This window comes from Dasypus novemcinctus, chromosome 26 (genome assembly GCF_030445035.2).
Source record: "Dasypus novemcinctus isolate mDasNov1 chromosome 26, mDasNov1.1.hap2, whole genome shotgun sequence".
Taxonomy (NCBI): Eukaryota; Metazoa; Chordata; class Mammalia; order Cingulata; family Dasypodidae; genus Dasypus; species Dasypus novemcinctus.
The window spans coordinates 51,430,092-51,443,886 of record NC_080698.1 but is presented as its reverse complement, the minus strand read 5'-3'; the positions used below and the strand labels follow the sequence as shown (position 1 = coordinate 51,443,886).

The following is a 13,795-nucleotide window of genomic DNA, read 5'->3' as shown; positions in this document are numbered from 1 at the left end:
ATCCAGGGCCCAGAATTTACCAACAGAGACAACCCTGGAGACCTAGAACAAGTTAAACCAAGCCTCTCTGGAGAGCAGTTGAGGGCCCAGGGGTGTGTGTGTGAGGGTGGGCTCTGCAGCCGTGGCCCTGCGGCTCCCTTTCAGGTGGCCTGGGTGGAGTGTGACGAGAGACCATGTCCTGGGCCCCTTGGCAGACCGGGCTGTAGGATGAGCCATCTCCCAGAGAGACATCCCCACCCCGCACCCTTGCCCAGGCAGGGAGGGCCTGAGGGTTTAGGGGCCGAACTGGCATGGGGGTGCCTCAGAGACCTGGGGAGAAACCCCTAACCCACAGTATTGTCACCATTTTTTTGACATTTCTGAGAATGTGCCTGCAAACAAACGGACCCCAGCCTAATTTTTCTGCTCTTCAGTCGTTGCCATTTGCTTTGATTCCAATGAGACATTTTTTTTCGGGGTTTTTCAGCACCTCTAGGTACAAAATACAGAAGGCCGAGAGGTGGGCACGTTTTGATGTGCCTCATACGTGTTTCCAGATCACCTGCTCTTCCTCACCCCACCTCTAGCACCAAGTTGTGATTAGAGTATTTGAAGCCTAGTCACAGTGAATAAAGAAGTGATTCAGATTTAGTAGACATTATATACACCCTATTCCCTTTAAGCTTTATGGGACTTTTTAGAGGCTTTTTAAAATGAACTGTCGGGAAGCAGATTTGGCTCAATGGATAGAGCTTCAACCTACCACATGGGAGGTCCAGGGTTCAAACTCAGGGCCTCCTGACTCATGTGGTGAGCTGCCCCACGTACAGTGCTGATGCGCGCAAGGAGCGGCCTGCCACACAAAGGTGTCCCCCCGTGTAAGGGACCCCAATGCACAAGAAGTGCACCCTGTAAGGAGAGCCGCCTAGCACAAAAAAAGTGCAGCCTGCCCAGGAGTGGCACTGCACACGTGGAGAGCTGATGCAGCAAGGTGATGCAACAAAAAGAGACAGAGTCCTCGTGCCACTGACAAAAGTACAAGCAGACATAGAAGAACACAAAGCAAATGGACACAGAGAGCAGACAACTGGGGGGGGGGGGGGCGGGCAGGGAGGAGAAAGAAAGAAATAAAAAATAAATCCTCAAAAAATAAAAAAACAAAATAAAATAATAAAATGAACTGTCCTGGAGATTAGGTAGATTTTTTCATTTTTGGGTAATTACTCTGCTTGACTTGGAGTATGTCAAGAGATAAGAAATTTGTCAAAATTGCTCTGGGCTATTAGGAAACTGATTAGCTGAGTGACTTGGGTAAGACAAGACACCAACTCTATTTTGTCATCAATAAAACTAAATAGATTTTCTCAAAAAAAAAAAAAAAAGACACTGGGTGAGCACAAACAAGAATTTAAAAACCTGAATAGCAAAAATTTTTTTTAAGATTTTATGTATTTCTCTCCCCTTCCCCCCTGCCCCGTATTGTCTGCTCTCTGTGTCCATTTGCCGTGTGTTCTTTTCTGTGTCTGCTTGCGTTCTTGTCAGCAGTACTGGGAATCTGTATCTCTTTTTATTGCATCATCCTGCCGCGTCAGTTCTCTGTGTGTGCAGCACCACTCCTGGGCAGGAGTGAGCATGGATTTGACTCAACTGATAGAGCGTCCGCCTACCATATGGGAGGCCCAGGGTTCAAACCCCGGGCCTCCTTGACCTGTGTGGAGCTGGCCCATGCACAGGGCTGATGCGCACAAGGAGTGCCCTGCCACACAGGGTGTACCCCATGTAGAGGAGCCCCATGTGCAAGGAGTGTGCCCCCACAAGGAGAGCCACCCTGTGCAAAAAAAAGTACAGCCTGCCCAGGAGTGGTGCCACACATACAGAGAGCAGATGCAGCAAGATGATGCAACACAAAGAGACACAGATTCCCGGTGCCTCTGACAAGAATGCAAGTGGACACAGAAGAACACAAAGCAAATGGACACAGAGACCAGACAACAGGGCGGGCTGGGGGGGGGGGGGGGTTGGGGGAAGGGTGAGAAATAATAAAAAAGAAATCTTTAGAAAAGAAAAGAATCATAAAAGGATATTATAAGAAACTGTATGCCAACACACTAGACAGCCTAGATGAAATGGACAAATTCCTAGAAATGTACAATCTACATCAACTCTGCAAGAAATACAAGAACTTAACAAACCAATCACATTAAAGAGATTGAATCAATCATCAAAAATCTCCCAACAATGAAAAGGAAAAGTCCAGGACTAAATGGCTTCATAGGTGACTACTAACAAGCATTTCAAGAAGAATTAACACCATTTCTGTTTAAAGTCTTCTAAAAAATTGAAGAGGAGAGAAAATTACCCAACATATTTTATGAAACCAACATTACCCTAATACCAAAGCCAGATAAAGGTAATATAAGAAAAGAAAATTACAGATCAATCTCTCTAATGAACATAGATGCAAAATTTCTCAACAAAACACTTGCAAAGAGAATCCGACAGCGTATCCAAAGAATTATACATCATGACCCAGTGGAATTTATTCTTGGTATGCAAGGGTGGTTCAACGTAAAAAAATCAATTGACTGTAATACAGCACATTAACAAATTGAAGGGGAAAACAACACATGATCATCTCAGTCAATGCAGAAAAAGCATTTGACAAAACCCAGCAACCTTTCTTTTTTTTCTTTTTTATTTTTTTATTCCGCTTCCCCCCACCCAGAGATGGCTCCCTCATCTGTCTTCTCATTGTCTCTGCTCATCTTCTTTCCAGGAACCAAACCTAGGACCACCCAACCGCTTGAGCCACATCTACTCCCTGCTTTTTGCGTCTGCTCATTCGTCAGCGCATCGCATTAGCTTGTTGCCTCTGTTTGTCTTCTTTAGGAGGCACCAAGAACTGAACCTGGAACCTCCCATGTGGGAGGTGGGCACCCAACTGCTTGAGCCACATCTGCTCCCCCAGCATTATTTCTTGATAAAAACACTTTGAAAGATAGGAATAGAAGGAAAAGTCCTCAATGCGATAAAAGGCACATATGAAAAACCCACAGCCAACATCGTACTCAATGGGGAAAGGTTGAAAGCGTTCCCTCTAGGATTAGGAACAAGACACGATGCCCACTGTGGCCACTGTTATTCAGCATTATGCTAGAAGTTCTAGCTAGAGCAATTAGACTAGGAGAAAAACAACAATAACAGGGGAGCTGATGTGGTTCAACAATTGAGGACCTGCTTCCTATACAAGAAGTCCCAGGTTCAGTCCCTGGTGCTTCCTAAAAACAAAAACAAACAATAAGCAAACAAATGAAAAAAACCAACTCGGGAGCTGGTGGCTCAGTGGCTGAGTGCCAGCTTCCCATATACAAGGTCCCAGGTTCAATCCCTGGCCCCTGTACCTCAAAAATATAAATAAATTAACGGTATCCGGGGAAGTGGATGTGACTCAAGCCCGTGGGCTCCCTGGGAGGTCCCAGGTTCATTTCCTGGTGCCTCCTACAGAAAACAAGCAAGGTGGCGAGCTGACGTGAGGGTCTGGCTTGGCAGGGTGACACACCAAGATGATGATGCAACAAGATGATGATGCAGCAAGGAAACACAATGAGAGACACAAGAAGTAAGGAGCAGAGGTGGCTTAAATGATTGCGAGCCTCCTTCCCACATGGGTGGTCCTGGGTTCAGTGCCTGGTATCTCCTGAAAAAATGAAGATGAGCAGATAGCAAGAGCAAAAACACTAGAACAATGAGGTGGGGAAGAGAGAAACAAATAAATTAAATTTTTTTTTAAAAAGGCATCCAAATAGGAAAAGAGGAAATAAAACTCTATTTGTAGAGGACATGATCCTATATTTAGAAAATCTAAAATAAAGCTACTTGAGCTAATAAACAATTTCAGCAAAGTGGCAGTTTACAAGATCATCATGCAAAAATTAGTAACATTTTTGTACACTAACACTGGACAATCTGAGAAGGTAATCCGGGGGGAAAAAATCAATTTACAATAGCAACAAAAAAGTCTCAAATGCCTAGAAATCAATTTAACCAAAGAAGTACAGGACCTATATTCAGAAAACTACAAAACAATGCTAAAAGAAATCAAAGATGACCTAAACAAATGGAAAGACATTACATGTTCATGGATTGGAAAACTAAGCATTGTGACGATGTCAGTCCTTACCAAACTGATTCAATGCAGTACCAAATAAAATTCCAACAGCCTACTTTACAAATAGAAAAGGCAATTACCAAATTTATTTGGAAGGGAAAGTGCACCCAAAGACAAAAGCGTTCTGTAAAAGAAGAGCAATGTGGGAGTACTTTCACTGCCTGACCTTGAAATATACTACAAAGATACAGAGGTCAAAACAGCATGGTATTGGCATAACAATGGACACATTGATCAATGGAATAAAACTGAGAGTCAAGAAATAAACCTTTACCTCTAAGGCCAACTGGTTTTTGACAAACCTACTCAGTATACATGGGGACAAAACAATCTCTTCAACAAATGTGCTGGGAGAACTGAGTATCCATAGCCAAAAGAATGAAAGAAGACCCCTATTACTCCCTGTACAAGAATCAACTCAAAATGGTTCAAAGATCTAAATACAAAAGCCAGGACCATAAAACTGCTAGAAGAAATGGGAAACATCTACAAGAAGTTGTGGTAGATGGTGGTTTTTTGGCTCTTATACCCAAAGCACAAGCAACAAAAGAAAAAGTAGAGGGAAACAGATGTGGCTCAACCAATTGGGCTCCCATCTACCATATAGAAGGTCCAGGGTTCGATGCCCAGGGCCGCCTGGTGAGGGCAAGCTGGCCCATGCAGTGAGCTGGCCCACATGGCATGCCGGCCCATGCTGGAATGCCGCCCCGCACGGGATTGCTGGCCGACGCTGAGAGCTGGCACAGCAAGATGACACAAGAGACATAGCTGAGCGAAAATAAGAAGATGTAGCAGAACAGGGAGTTGAGGCGGTGCAAGAGAGTGAACGCATCTCTCCCACTCCAAAAGGCTCCAGGATTGGTTCCCAGAGCCACCTAATGAGAATACAAGCAGATGCAGAAGAACACACAGTGAAAATGGACACAGAGAGCAGACAACAGGGGGAATGGGGGTGGGGGGTGGTGTGGAGAGAAGTAAATAAAATAAATCTTTGAAAAAAGGAAAAAGAAAAAGTAGAGACCAGGCACTGACGTGGCCGCCGTCAGAGCCGCCATCTTGTGGGAGCGAAACCAACGCCTGGCTCCAAGCAGCAGCCTCAGCCTCCGCGGCCGCCAACAGGTTTCTCTGGCCAGTGTTGATTATACCAGTCTGCAAGCATGGGGAATATTTTTGCTAACCTCTTCAAGGGCCTTTTTGGCAAAAAAGAAATGCGCCTTCTCATGGTTGGCCTGGATGCTGCAGGAAAGACTACTATTTTGTACAAACTGAAACTTGGTGAAATTGTCACTACTATTCCTACTATCGGTTTCAACGTGGAAACTGTAGAGTACAAAAACATCAGCTTCACCGTGTGGGACGTGGGTGGCCAGGACAAGATCCGGCCTCTGTGGCGCCACTACTTCCAGAACACACAAGGTCTCATCTTTGTGGTCGACAGCAATGACCGAGGACGTGTGAACGAGGCCCGCGAAGAGCTCACGAGGATGTTGGCAGAAGACGAGCTCAGGGATGCCGTCTGACTAGTGTTTGCTAACAAGCAGGATCTTCCCAATGCTATGAACGCTGCTGAAATCACAGATAACCTGGGATTGCATTCTCTGCGCCACAGAAACTGGTACATTCAGGCCACCTGTGCCACCAGTGGGGACGGGCTTTACGAAGGACTGGACTGGTTGTCCAATCAGCTCCGGAACCAGAAGTGAACCAAGACCGTATCCTCCTCCCTTTCTCCTCCTCTCCCTCTTACTTCCTCCTCTTCGCCCTCCGCTTTACTCTCATGTGGCAAACTGTGCTCCTCTGTGGTATTGAGTGCCAGAAGCTGTTTCCATGGGTTTTTGGTCACAGTATGTATTGCACCATGCTGTAAATGTGGCAGACGCAGCCTGCAAACAGGTTTTTTATTTAATGTAAATAGTTTTTGTTTCCAATGAGGCAGTTTCTGGTACTCCTATGCAATATTACTCAGCTTTTTTTATTGTAAAAAAAAAAAAAAAAGGAAAATCAACTCCCTGTTGAGTACTGAGAAGGGATTCAGGCGCTCTGGCACCTGGGCTCCCAGGAGTTACTGGGTTGGAAGAGCCGAGCGCGCCTCCTTGACTTTAGATCTTGTCGAGGTCCATTTTGGTGGTTAGTTTTTAACCCAAACTCAGTGCATTTTTTAACATAGTTACACATAAAAGATAAGGAGAACACTTGAACACACAGAAGGGAGAAATATGCCTAGTGTAGGTTTTGCAGTAACAACCTGAATACTGGTCCATCTGATCGTCTGTGTTTCCCTTTGGGAACGTGAGAGAAGGTGACAGAAATCAAACCCACGATCAAATTTTGCATGGTCACAATAGAGATCCCTGTAATTACGCTTTGTCTTCGGATCATCCTGTATTTCATAGAGTTTGTGCTTGTACTTGTGCTCACATGGTTACCGAGGAAACAAGCTTTGAGGCTGTGGCATGGCCCAGGCCACCAGCTGAGACCATCTGCGCCTCCGTCCGGTCACTGGGGCCTTGGGTTCTTCCCCCTCCAGCCAGGTCACTGGTGTCGGGCTACTCAGGGACCCTCAGGAGAGGTCTGTGCTGCTGGCCACAGGCATCGGCAGCAGCCTTTGGCTCTCAGTGTAGAAAAAGGCTGGGAACCACCAACCTATTCTTTTGGTCAGGTGTGTGGTGCTTTTGTTTGAAACCACTTGCCAGAGCAGAGAGTCTGTTTTTCCCGGCATTTACTCAGAGTAGCTCTCTCGGGGTGCCCTGGCGTCTCCCCAGCAGAAACGCATGCAGTGTGGACAGCCACTCCACCTAGAGCGCCCAGCCTGTCTCGGAGCACCCCTACCTGTATATGTGTGAAGTAGCTTCCACTCCCTCCTCCTGCAAGGGTCAGATTTGCCATCGGAAAAAGACGACCTCTATCCTTTTTCTTTTGTATTTTGATAAACACTGAAGAAGCTGGAGCTGTTAAACTTTATCTTGGGGGAAAAACAACCTCAGAACTGGTTTATTTGGTGTTGTGGAACCTCTTACTGCTTTCAGTACACAATTAGTAGTCAACTGTTTTGTATACTTGTTTTCAGTTTTCATTTCAACAAACAAGCACTGTAATTATAGCTATTAGAATAAAATCTCAACTATTTTGAAAAAAAAAAGAAAAAGTAGAGGAAAGCAGATGTGGCGCAAGTGATAAGACCTCCACCTACCATATGGGAGGACCCAGGTTTGATCCCTGGGACCTCCTGGTGAAAAAAAAAGAAGAGAAAGTGTGCCTGCGTGGTGAGCCAAGTGCCTGCATGAGTGCCTGCACGGCAAGTCGAGTGTCTGCGTGAGTGCCTGCGTGGTGAGCCAGTGCCCTTGTGGCAAGTCAAGTGCCCATGCAGCAAGTACCCTCGCGTTGAGCCAGTGCCCACGCGGCAAGATGACGATGCAACAAAAAAGAGACGAAGAGGAGCGTCAAGGTGAAGCACAGCAGAGACCAGGAACTGAGGTGGTGCAATTGACAGGGAACCTCTCTCTACATCAGAGGTCCCCAGAATCAAATCATGGTGAATCCTAGAGGAGAAAGACGAGAAGAAAAGACAAAAAGAAATAGATATAGAAGATCACACAGCAAATGGACACAGCAAAAATTGCAGTGTGGGGGAGGGGGAGGGGCAGGAGGAGGGGAAGAAAAAATTAAATTAAAAAAAAAGAAAGAGTAGATAAATGGGACCTCCTCAAAATGAAACACTTTTGCACTTCAAAGAACTTTGTCAAAGGGTCAAAAGGCAACCAACTCAATTGGAGAAAATATCTGGAAATCGCATATCCAATAAGGGCTTAATATCAATGATATATATAAAAAGAAGCTACAACTCAACAATAAAAAGACAAGTGACCCAAATTAAAAATGGTCAAAACACTGGAATAGACATTTGTCCAAAGAGGAAATACAAATAGCAAAAAACACATTTAAAAAATGTTCAACGTCACCAGCAATTAGGGAAATAAATGCAAATCAAAGCTACAATGAGATATCATTTCACTCCAATTAGAATGGCCACTTTTTAAAAATATATTTTTATTTATGTTTAAAAGATACATAGAGCACACAAAATGTTACATTAAAAAACATAGGAGGTTCCGGTACACCCCACACCCCATAATTTTCCCACATCTACAACTTCTTTCATTAGTGTGGTACATTCATTGCAACTGAAGAATACACTTGCAGCATTGCTACACAGCATGAATTATAGTTTACATTGTAGTTTACACTCTCTCCCAGAATGGCCACTCTTAAAAAGACAGAAAACTACAAGATTTGCAGAGGATTTGAAGAGATAGGAATACTTATTCACTGTTGGTGGGAATGTAGAATGGTACAGCCACTGTGGAGAACTCTTTGGCAGTTCCTAAAGAAGTTGAAATGTAGATTTGCCATGTGATCTGGCAATAACCCTACTGGGTATATACCCAGAAGAACTGAGAGCAGTGACACAAACAGACATCTGCACACTGATAGCGATGTTATTCATGATTGCCGAAAGATGAAAACAACCAAGGTATCTGTCAACCGATGAATGGATCAAAAAATTGTGCCATATACACAATGAATATTAAGCAGCTGTAAGAAGAAATGAAGTCAAGAAGCATATGGAGCTGGCCATGCGCAGTGCTGATGCGCGCAAGGAGTGCCGTGCCACGCAAGGGTGACCCCGTGTGGGGGAGCCCCACGCGCAAGGAGTGCGCCCGTGAGGAAAGCCGCCCAGCGTGCAAAGAAAGTGCAGCCTGCCCAGGAATGGCGCCGCCCACACTTCCGAGCCGCTGACGACAACAGAAGCGGACAAAGAAACAAGGTGCAGCAAATAGACACCAAGAACAGACAACCAGGGGAGGGGGGGATTTAAATAAATAAATAAATCTTAAAAAAAAAAAAAGAAAAGAAGCATATGACAACACGGATGAAGCTGGAGGACATTATGTTGAGTGAAGCAAGCTGGGCACAAAAGGACAAATACTGTATGATTGAACTATTATGAACTAATTATATTGTGTAGACTCATGGCATTAATAACTAGAATATAGGTCACCAGAAAATAGAATGAGGTTAGAGAATGGAAAGCGTAGGGTTAACCTGTGTAGAATTGGTTAAAAAGTTGTTTGTGAATCTTTGGAAATGTACATCACAGTGTTTGACACTAGCAGTACTATTATATGGGTATGACAGTGATTGAAAGGGAATGTCTAAGCTCATGTATATTAAAATAAGGAAAGCTAAAATTTGTAACATGGGACTGTATAGCATAGTAAAACCTCATGTCAAATATGAATATTGCATATATGAAACTGTTTTTCTTTGAAACTGAACAAATGTATGTTAATGTTATAAGATGTTAATATCAGGCAAAAAACCCACATTGTGCTAAGTGAAAGAAGCCAGATATGGTGTGTGATTACATTTATATAAAATGTAAATATAAATCAATTTATAGAGGGAATTAGATTAGTGGTTATGTAGGGCTGGGAAAGGATAGAGGGATTGAGAGGTGACTGCTAAGGAGTGTGGAGTTTTTCTTTTTGGAGTAATGAAATTGTTGTAAAAAATTTTTTGATGATGAATCCACAATACTGTGATTATAGTAAAGGCCATTGATTGTATACTTTGGATAGATTGTGTGCTATATGAATATATCTCAATAAAACTGCTTTAAAAAAATAACAGGAATGGATGTGGCTCAAGCAGTTGTGCACCTGCCTCCTACATGGTAGGTCCCAGGTTCAGTTCCTGGCACTTCCTGAAAAAACAAAGAACAAGAAAAACAATAAAACAACTCAGGGAAGCCAATGCGGCTCAGTGGTTGATTATGCGATTAGGCCCTGGATTCAATCCAAGGCCCCCAGCACCTAAAAAAACAAAAACAGAGAAAAATGGAAAATTCACATACTTGTGGAAATTAAACAATGTACTCTCAAACAACCTATGGGCCAAAGAAGATATCAAAAGGGAAATTAGGAAATCTTGAAGTGAACGAAAATGAAAACACAACATATCAAAACTTATGGGATGCGGCAAAGGCAGTGCTGGGAGGGAAATTTATAGTACTCAAGGTTTATATTAAAGAAGAAGAAAGATCTCAAATCAGAGAACTTCCCTCAAAACTAGCAGATCTAGAAAAAGAAGACCAAATTAAACCAAAAGTGAACAGAAGGAGACAATAAAAAAGATGAGAGTGAAGTGGATAAAAGAGACAAAGAATAAAAAAGCAAGAGAGAACAAAACCAAATTTAGTTATTTGAAAAGATCAGTAAACTTGACAAACCTTTAGCAAGACTGACAAAGAAAAGGAGAGAAAACAAATTCTAAAATCAGAAAGGAGAAAAGGGAGACATTCCTACCAAACCTACAGAAATAAAAGAGGATACTATGAACAACCATATGCCAGCAAATTAGGTTACCTAGGTGAATCTGACACCTTCCTAGAAACACACAAACTACAAACAATGACTCAAGAAAAATTAGAAGATTTCCACAAACCAATAACTAGTGAGGAGATTGAATCAGAAACCAAAAATTTCCCAAGAAAGAAAAGCTCAGGACCAAGTGGCTTCTCAGGTGGTCTAAACATTCCAAGAAGCATTAATACATATCCTGCTCAAAGTCTTCAAAAAAACTGAAGAGGAGGAAACATTCATTCAATGAGGTCATCACCCTCATACCAAAGCCAGATAAAGATACCACAAGAAAAGAAAACTAATTAAAAATTCAGCTTTGTTTCACTTAAAAAAAAAAAAAAAGGAATGAAAACTCCAGACCAATATCACTTGTGAATATAGATGCAAAAAATCCTCAACAAAATACTAGAAAACCAAATCCAACAGCATATTAAAAGAATTATCCCACAAGAGGGATTTATCCCTGGTGTGCAAGGCTGGTTCAACATAAGAAAATCAATTAATGGGAAACGGACTTTGGCCCAGTGGTTAGGGCATCCGTCTACCATATGGGAGGTCCGCGGTTCAAGCCCCGGGCCTCCTTGACCCGTGTGGAGCTGGCCATGCGCAGTGCTCATGCGCGCAGGGAGTGCCGTGCCACGCAGGGGTGTCCCCCACGTGGGGCAGCCCCACGCGCAAGGAGTGCGCCCGTGAGGAAGGCCGCCCAGCGTGAAAAGAAGGTGCAGCCTGCCCGGGAATGGCGCCGCCCACACTTCCCGTGCTGCTGACGACAACAGAAGCGGAGAAAGAAACAAGACGCAGCAAATAGACACCAGGAACAGACAACCAGGGGAGGGGGGGAATTAAATAAATAAATAAATCTTAAAAAAAAAAAAAGAAAAGAAAATCAATTAAGGTAATATATGACATTAACAAAATGGCAGGTGATGGTGTTACTATGAACCAAATATATTGTGTAACATATAGTATGATTCAAAAAATTTTTTATAGGTATCCAGTACATTTAATTGAGAAATTTATGTTTTTATTCAACTGTGTTTTCTTTTTTTTTTTTTTATTAATTTTTTTATTTTTTATTGACTTTGTAATAATATTACATTAAAAATATATATGTGAGGTCCCATTCAACCCCACCCCCCCACCCCCCCTCTCCCCCCCCCCAACAACACTCGTTCCCATCATCATGACACATCCATTGGATTTGGTAAGTACATCTTTGGGCACCTCTGCACCTCATATACATTGGTTCACATCATGGCCCATACTCTCCTCTATTCCATCATGTAGGCCCTGTGAGGATTTACAATGTCCGGTGATTACCTCTGAAGCACCATCCAGGGCAGCTCCATGTCCCGAAGACGCCTCCACCTCTCATCTCTGTTTTCTTATTTTTAAATTAGTTTATATTTTCAATTATTAAATGTACAAAATAAAGTTTAAAAAAAACAAAATGAAGGGGAAAAACCCACATGATCATCTAATCGATGCATTTGACAAAGTACAGCACCCCTTCTTAATAAAAACACTTAGAACACTAGGAATAGAAGGAAACTTCCTCAATATGATAAAGGGCATATATGAAAAATGCACAACTAACATCCAACTTAATGGTGAAAGACAGAAACGTCATTGAATATTCAGTGACAGAGAATATTACAGTCACAACTTTGTATTGGAAGTCCTTGACAGAGTAATTAGGCAAGAAAAAGAAATAAAAGGCATCCAAATTGGAAAGGAAGAAGTAAAATGTACCCTATTTGCAGATCACCTGATCCTATTTATAGAAAATCCTGAAAAGTCTACAACAAAGCTCCTAGAGCTAATAAATGAAAACAGCAAAGTGTACATGATAAACACTGAAATATCTGTAGTGTTTCTATACACAAATAATGAACAATCAGAAGAAAAAATCAAGAGAAAAAAATTCCATTTACAATAGCAACTAAAAGAATCAAACATTTAGGACTAAGTCTAACCAAGGATGTAAAGGACTTGTGTACAGAAAACCACAAAGTATTGCTAAGAGAAATCAAAGAAGACCTAAATAAATGGAAGGATATACCATGTTCATGGATTGGAAGACTAAATATTGTTAAGATGTCAATCCTACCCAAAGCAATTTATAGATTCAATGCATTCCCAATCAAAATTCCAACAACTTTCTTTGCAGAAATGGAATAGCCAATCATCAAATTTATATGGAAGGGTAAGGGACCCTGCGTAACCAAAGTCATCTTGAAAAAGAATGAAGTTGGAGGAGTCACACTTCCAATCTTAAAACTTATTTCCAAGCTACAGTTATCAAAACAGCATGGCAATGGCACAAGGACAGATATGTAGAGCAATGGAGTTGAATTGAAAGTTCAGGAATCAACCCTTGCACTTATGGCCTACTGATTTTTCACAAGGAGACAAAGGCCACTCAATTGGAAAAGAATAGTATCTTCAAATGGTGCTGGGAAAACTGGACCCACATGTGTAAAAAAAAAAAAAAAAAATGTTCTATCTCATACCTGATACAAAAATCAACTCAAAATGGATCAAAGACCTAAATATAAGAGACAGAACTCTCAAACTCCTAGAAGAAAACATAGGGAGCATCTTCAAGACCTTATATTAGGCAATGGTTTATTAGACTTTACACCCAAAGCACAAGCAACAAACGAAAAAAAATGATGAATGGGACCTCCTCAAAATTTAAAAAAAAATTGTGCCTTGAAGAACTTTATCATGATTGTGAAACCTACACAATGGGAGAAAACACTAATATTCAGAAACCACATATCTGATAAAGGTTTGCTGTCCAGAATTTTATTAGTCAGCCAAAATGGTGCTGATGCAAAATACCAGAAATTGGTTGGTTTTTAGAAAGGGTGTTTACTTGGGGTAGGAGCTTACAGATACCAGGCCATAAAGCATAAGTTACTTCCCTCACCAAAGTCTATTTTCACATATTGGAGCAAGATGGCTGCTGACATCTGTGAAGGTTCAGGCTTCCTGAGTTCCTCCCTACCAGGGTCTTGCCTCTCTTTCCTCTGTGAGCTTACTTCCCAGGGCTCCAGCTTAAGACTTCAGCATCAAACTCCATCATCAAAACTCCAACATCAGAAACCCACAGCTCTGTCCTTTGCCATGCCTTTTATCTGTGAATTCCCAACAACCAAGGGACAGGGACCCAATGCCCTGATGATGTGGCCCAATTAAAGCCCTAATCATAATCAGTCCC

At 42.3% G+C, this 13,795-nt stretch overlaps 1 protein-coding gene and 1 pseudogene across 1 annotated transcript in view; both read left to right on the top strand.

The window, feature by feature from the left end:
* The window catches only part of LOC105745078 (uncharacterized), a 35,727-nt gene that overhangs the window by 643 nt on the left and 21,289 nt on the right, over nucleotides 1-13,795 (top strand). The gene's annotated exons all lie outside the window — the stretch shown is intronic.
* LOC101444168 (ADP-ribosylation factor 1 pseudogene) lies at nucleotides 5,158-6,603 on the top strand (annotated as a pseudogene).